We start from the raw sequence: 7,598 nt of genomic DNA on the forward strand, positions 1-7,598 counted from the left end.
TTTTTTTTTTTTTTTTTTTAGATAGAGTAAAATACTAGGATACTTCATTTTATACAGATTTTTGAAGGAGTTATCTCTGATTTCTCTCCTTATACTTCACTTGTAAAAAGTACTTTGTGCAATAAACTATATAATTGTCATCAAGAATGTGCAATGAAGTGGAAAGTTATACTGAATTCACTCTTATATTGGAATTCAAATAAAATTATTAAAATCCTTCCTCATACATACCTTAAAGTATACTAAATATCTATTTGGTAACAAAAATGTAATTCAGATTTTGTTAGGTTTGGCAAAATCGGTACACCAAGTAAAGTATAACATGGAGAACTGTAAATAGTTCTCCTTTCTTTCAAATCAGATATTCAGAGTTATATTCACAGAATATAAATAATTGATTTTTATACAAGAAATCAGGTTTGCTCTTCTAAAATCCTATAGCAAAAAAAGGTGCTGCATTTGAAATATTTCCTGCTACCATTTTAACACTAATATGGAAGTAGCAAGACCCCATTAATATACATTGTTACAAAGAAATTACAAATAGGTTATGTGTGAGGGTGAATTTCAATCAACAGTTTCATCAAAGTGATGGATATTCTATTAACAGTCTCATTTTCATCTCACTAGTTTTTCAAAGGAAAGGATTTACTGACCCTGCATGCACCTGGTTTTAATGAGACTTCATTTATGTTTCACCACGAAAATACTAGCATGATTAGATTTTTTTTTAAGTAAATAGAACAAGATAATTTCTATCAATAAAGATACCCTCCAAAAATGCAATTGATTCAATAAAAGAGACCACAAAAATATTTCTTTTCAGTCTTGATATAACTTCTACTAACACACCTCTTGAACTTCATTTAGTTCAAGCTAATGTACGCAAAAAAACATAATTTTAAAAATCATTATTATTTTCTATCTCATACGAAAAGTGAATCAGACCTTTGATATTGATGGGAGTGATAACAGCTGAGAGCTTTTCAGTCTATATATAATTTGAGATAAACATGTTACAGGCAAAACATTATAAATGGTACCAGCTTCCTAGGAAGTAAGAGATAAATGTAAACTAGTCCATGTAACTGAAAATGCAGTAACCCCTGGGATGGCAAATCTCTTTAAGTCTGCAAACCACTGTTGCCCAAAGCAAGTAACCAAATATCTTGAAGTCATGTGATAAAATTTTGGGGAATGAGTCATCTATTTACTTGTATTAGACCAAATTTGTCCGATTCTAGTGCTTCTGTTCAATTTCTCCTGGACAGATGAAAAAGTTTGCATGAGTGAAATGTTACTTACAAGCTTGTAGTGAGAAGATCAAATTTACTGTTGTTCTATTGTTCTGTTTTATTTTATGATAAAAATGCTTATTAACAGTGAATGTGTTTAGCATGGAGAATGAAGTACTGCCATTCATGAGTTTACTGTATATGTTTGTGGATGAACATTGAGGATACTAGCTGATCCCATTTAATCATGATCTTGTGCAATCTTTAACATACTAGTAAATTATATATATATATATACATATACTATAGGAGACAATTCATGCACATAGATGACTGCATGATGAATTAGACTGTTGCACCACCAAAGAATTCAAGCTCCTAGAAAGTAGTTATCAAGTTAGTACCAAATTACATGAGCTCACAAATGGACAGAAAAAGAATTGATCTGCTAACTGATGATCACAGCACACTGTGTGTATATTGTGCTCACAGTCATGTGTTATTGGATTTGGCATGGCAAAAGTGAGGTTCTCAAAAGTTTTCTAATAAAAAATCACCCACAAAAAAGTTTTATCTAACTAAATTTTGCCATTGTTTGGGCAATTCTTGGAGGTATTTGAAGCAAATGGACATGGAAAAGAAAGAACATAAGGAGGAAGGAAGGGCAGTGGACCTAAAGAGAAGGGGGTTAAAAAGAAGGTGCAAGAGAAACTTACTCTAGAGATTTCCTAAAACAGAATGCATATTTTAAAACTTCCCTGAAAAAAAAACCTCAAGAAAACAAAAAAAATCGAACTTGTCAGAATTTTGTAATGAGGTGGCATATTACACATATTTATTTGACTATTTTCTTCTCTGCTGCATGGAGCACATCTGAACTCAATCATCTGGAAAGAAACAGTCTCCAAGTATGGAAATAAGCAATTGTATCTACAAAATGTATCCCCTGTAGGATCCATGCAATCATACACTTAAGGAAAACTTGAAAACATAAGAAATAGTGCTGTGACTCCCTGGGAACTTGTTTAAAATTAGCCTGACCAACTCTAATTGTACAGCATTTATTTGCATACACATAGAGTATTTTGATAATATTTATTCTTATAAATATATGAATATATAGAAACATAAATATTATAAGTAATAAAAAGCATTAATGTTACTGTAACATAAGATCAATTTGTACCAGATGACCTACCAGATGGTAAGACATAATGTTCAATATAATCCACCTAAGAGACACATATTCCTGCTTTGATTGCATCACTTAATTGCATTTTGATAAAAAGCCAGTATGAAGAGAAGTAAGTCACATGTGCCTGAGGCTAAAATGTTTGCAGGCAACTGATAGAACTGTTGTGAGCTTTTCTATAACCATGCTCTATATGTTGGTCCTAAAAAGGTCAGCAGATCAGAGAATGAAAAAGAAAGAGAGGAAAATTAGCTCATGCTAAGAAGCAGTTGAATACTTACTAAAAAAAATTAACTTAGTGAAAGGAGCAAGAACAAACAATGCACAGAAAGACTGTTAGAAATACAACCAAGTCACTATCTACATGTTTCATAAAAGCACTTGATAAAAACATACATTCTTATCTTTCCTGAAATTGTCCACCATCAATAAAATACCTAAAATTCTGTTATAGTCAAAATATTTCTATTTAGGAATCTGGATATTTTCTTCGATAAAAGCTTGCCAGAACCTGGCCAGATTTCTGTTTCTTTTATTTTTTTTATAGATATATATTTTTTCTAGCAGGAGCTGGCACTGTTTGCAGCTTGTCTCTTGCTCTGTTCACACTGATTGCAGTCATGTATTTTCAGAGAATTTTTCCAGGCAGTTCTCTCTATAGAGTTTGCAGCCACTCCAGCCAGCAATCACCAGCTGTGACATTAGATAAGGATCTATGCTGAGACTCTTCTGCACAATTTTGAAAAAAAAAAAAAAAAAAAAGAGATTTTAATTTCTGTGTTTTCTGAAGACTGCATATTCAAGATAGAAATAGAAAATAGCATTTTATTCATCAGTTTGACTCTCCATCTGGAAAAGTTTATGAGGAACCTTTTCTGTCCTGCACAGAACAGATGCCTCACCATGGCTCCTGTGTTAGATTCCATACTTCCATACCTTTTCTGAAGCCCCAGCCTCTTACTTGCCTGGCGAATCCCTCAGCATTTTGGAAGTCCTCTGAGAGGTGAGAGGAAGAGGTTGTACAGGTAGAAGCAGAGAAAGCTGGAGTCTATTAGACTCTATCCAGATACCAGGTTTCTGAAGAAGACAAACAATTTCTTAGGAAAGGAGGGAAGAAGCAAGAGTAACATTCAAAGACCTGCAGTCACCAACATCCACCTTGAGCATTACTGCACATTTTGACTTCTGTACCAATATTCTGAGCTGGGCACTAGAAACGGTAGTACAACCCTGTTGTGGGCTTGTTACTTATAGGAGTTTAAGAATATTCTACTGAGAGGGGAAAAAAAGACTCCCAGGGAAGACCTACCTGAACACGAAGATGCTAACAGAAGCATCAGATTCTGAGATATCCTCAAATGCCCATCTTAAATACCACTTATAACTTTGCCTTTACACTTCTCAGGAGATGGTGCTGATGAGCAGTGTAGTTTTCTTCCTGTTCGGCGCAGTAAAATATGATGAGCATATTGCTTCACTCATCCTGTTGCAAAAAACAATTGCACTCACACTAACATCAGAGTTGTTTAAGTTATAAATGGTATTTAAGATGGGCATGAGCATGAGCTGAGAGAGACTTTTATCCCCTGGAGCACTGTTCTAAAAGTGACATCCACCAGCAAGCTCCACCTATGAGAAATACCTGTGATCCTCTCCTCCCACCATCTCCAATAGCTACAGTAGTGCATCCACAGAAATCCTCAGTAATGCACCCACAAAAACCTGTGAAAGGGATTCACAAAGGGAAGCAATCGTACCCTGAGCCTTGGAAGAGACTATAAACAACACCATAAACAAAGGCCATAAGTTTTTCAATTTTTGACTCCCTTAAGGGAAGAATTTATTTAATAGACAGGGAGAGTTAATGGACCATGCTGTTGCTTGTTGGAGCAGGTGGTTTTGCCTAAACTCCAGGCTAGCTACCTGGAAATCCAAAGAGAGACTGTGCTATCAAAATGCTATCTGGAAAAAGAAACATATATATTAGGAAGTTCAAACTAAACCAAAGTAAAGAGGAAAGTTCTCATACAGTCCTCATAAAGTATGACTATGGAAATATTATCAGTTAACTTTCTCTAGAGTTAACCACAGTTGTGTGCTTTTTTAAAAAAATAAGTGATGTTAATTGTCCTATTCCACATACTAAGAAACAAACAGCATTTGCAGTGCCTGAACAACCAAGATAGCATTTTAAACTCCCATTAAATGCAGAATAGATGAGTTTGGCTCGGTCTCTGAAGTTAAAGGAGACCAAAAAGAAAATTAAGAAAAGAATCCTTAAAATTATTAAGAGATACAGTAATGACTCCATGATTAAAAAAAAAGGACTTTTGGAAAAAGGTCATGAAATTGTATTCTCAGGAACAGAGGTCTTCCCTAAATTTCCCTTTCACTGACTGGTAAACAATAGAAGAAAAAAGGAGAGACTCATCCACTGGCATCTAGGTATGTGAATCATTTCAGGTAGGCTGCATTTAGCCAATTCTCATTAATGTTTCATATAGTTTTAGCATGGCTTCAAATATAGTGGACACACAGTAATTTTCCTTGTAAAAGAGGTAAGCAAAATCCTGAAATGAAAGAAGATAATCCCACAAATAATATATATATGACTGGTTTAAGTTAATATTCATGGAAAATATCCTAAAATTAATATCTCTTGTGAAACAGGAAAATGAGAGACAAAATTAGACAGATTCTCATGATCTCTGTCAACCCTCAAACAACTCATATTTTGTTAATCAAAACACAGAAATCCATTCCCCACCAAAAAAGAAAACAAGCTCAGAAAGGGATGAGATCTCTTATTAAAATATGGCTGCAGCTAAGACTACTCCTATGTTCCACTATGACGTTAAATTTGTGGACTTGATAAAATGGTTTCTACTGCCCTCGCTTTTTCTATACAAGACTGTGGCAAAACTGATTTTGAAGCCCACATAAATGGGACTGAATCACTTTCCTCAAAACATTCTGAACAGCTGTGCAGTAGGGAACAATCTGATTCAAGTTATGAGGGATTTATTATATTGCTCACAACCAATACAAAAAAAAAGTCTAAAAAGTAAGCAAAATGCGTCATATAGATGAACAGTTGATTACAGCTGAACTGGAGTACCTTGCCTCTGGCCTACCTCGCTGGGCTGTGATTCTTTAAAGCCAAGCAATAAGGTAAATGAGTGCTTTCAGTCTATAATTTCACAAATGCCATTTGACTTATTCCTATGGCCCTGAAGCTTTAGTATGAATTATTATTCATTTGTGGGATCCAGCAACGTACCTCTGTTCAGCTCTGCAAGGCTCCTCTCCTCATCAACATTGCCTCATGTTCCTTTCTCACATCTTCTCACTCTCCAAGATTAATGGTTTTAACACAAATAGAAAACATCTTGGATTCCCCTGAGATGAAGAAGAACACAATGAAAACAGAACAGTTTTCACAGAGTGAAGCAAGTTTAAAACTTGGTGATAGACAGGACAAATAACTAACAACAATGTGTTCTCCCTAAGTATAGATTTTTTTTTTTTTTAATGAGGTAATTCATTTCCTCTGTGCCTACTGTAGGAAGTGGAAGTCTGGGTATTTTAAAAAAGTTTTAGCCAAACTTTATCCTTTTAGCTTTGCTGAAACTATTCAACCATTACTTGTCCATGACAGAGTACGGATCAAATAGGCAGTGTTCAAACTTATAGCAGTTACAGTAGTTTCTGTCCCAACAGAGTTACTGTAGTTCAAACTTACCTGGAGATAAGATTGTGACCATCTAGTCCCAATCCAGGGGCAGGACTCCGCATTGATCTCATGGTAATTGAGTAATTGAGTTTAATGTCTTGAGGAATCAGTTATGGAGCAAAAAGAATGAGGTGGAAGAAGGAACACGAAAAGAAGCAGATATTTTTTGAGGAGCTGGCCTTAATCTAGACAAAATGTTTTTTGCAGAAATAGTTGGAACTGACCTTGATGTTGCCAAGGTAGCAACCACTGAGGTGACAGAAGGAAAAATGTGGAGTCATGCTCAAAAGGGATCCAGCAACAAGATAGCAACAAGATACACCAGGGCTGTAGCTGTGGAATAAAGAGCAGTGCAGGTGAAAAACAACAGAATGAATATGATCAGCTGCAGCTGAATGACTGAACTCTTTCAGATGTGTCTGAGCAACTACCAGAACAGATGGCAGAAGTCTGAAGAACTACCTCATGATTTCAGGATTTCCAGAAAAAAAAAGAAAAAAGCTTGGAGCCTTGTAAAACCAACCTTTAACAAGGCTTTGGAAAGCTAAAGCCATATCAAGTACATCCAATGCAAAATAATACAGAGCTGTTACAGAGCTAGAGTTGAGATTTACAGCCCAGTGGCAGAACAAAGAACATCAGCTTTTCAAGACAGCTGTCTTTCAGGAGTGCCACAGATAGCACAAAGACCAAATAATTCTATGAAGGCAAAGTAACTTCAGTAATTGAATCACATGAATATATATGTGCAGTAATAAGACATCGGAACATCAGACCTGTCAAACAGTTCTGATGGGAACAAAAAAAAAAACAAAACAAAATAAACAAACACAAAAGATTTTAGATTATCTATTGCTTAGTGTTAAAGTATTGCTTTCTGGATAGGAAAGTGAAGGTCCAGCAGAACATGTGAAGTGGAAGAGCACATATACTACTTTTACGGTGAAATAATTGATGAAATAAAGGAACATATGAAATAAAGCTTTTTTGATAAAAATGCTCAGTAGCCTCATATTATTCAAACTGTAGTTGATATTTGATTTCTGAGAAATCTGGACTTGTTTACTCATTGGAAAAATTGTATGTACCCTCAATAAATTGTAATTGTTACCTTTAGAAGTGAAAGGCAAGACAACACACTTTAGCTACATAATGCTTCCCTTGAGTACTTGACTTTATTAATATTATCATGAACAAGAATAGAGAAAAAATAAGTTGCTTATTCATAACTTCAATTATACATGTCTTAAATCAAAAACTAGCCATGATGCTCTTTTGCTGTATTTAGGTCATAATGTACTTTTGTAAAACAGAAAAAAAAATGCCACAGAAAACAATACCACAAAACGCAGCTGAAAACAAATGTCAAGAGATACACTTAACATTTGATTGAATCTGAAAACTAGAAGATGTACATATGACACATCTAATCAGCATT

The 7,598-nt window shown here is 34.9% G+C and overlaps 1 long non-coding RNA gene across 3 annotated transcripts; it reads right to left on the reverse strand.

Annotated features, from left to right (window-relative positions):
• Positions 1-3,394: 3,394 nt before the first annotated feature.
• On the reverse strand, positions 3,395-6,462 carry LOC112945510. 3 transcript variants are annotated; one of them, XR_003249025.1, is made up of 5 exons: positions 6,385-6,462; positions 6,170-6,257; positions 5,708-5,826; positions 3,737-3,910; positions 3,395-3,504 (listed from the first exon to the last, which is right to left on the reverse strand). It is a non-coding gene; the product is annotated as an uncharacterized LOC112945510 (long non-coding RNA). The 3 variants fall into 3 exon arrangements; XR_003249023.1 differs by lacking the exon at positions 6,385-6,462 and having other exon boundaries at positions 6,170-6,324; XR_003249024.1 differs by lacking the exons at positions 3,737-3,910; positions 6,385-6,462 and having other exon boundaries at positions 6,170-6,324.
• Between the last annotated feature and the right edge of the window lie 1,136 nt (positions 6,463-7,598).

Source organism: Nothoprocta perdicaria, unplaced genomic scaffold (assembly GCF_003342845.1).
Source record: "Nothoprocta perdicaria isolate Ctin4 unplaced genomic scaffold, notPer1 scaffold_190, whole genome shotgun sequence".
Taxonomy (NCBI): Eukaryota; Metazoa; Chordata; class Aves; order Tinamiformes; family Tinamidae; genus Nothoprocta; species Nothoprocta perdicaria.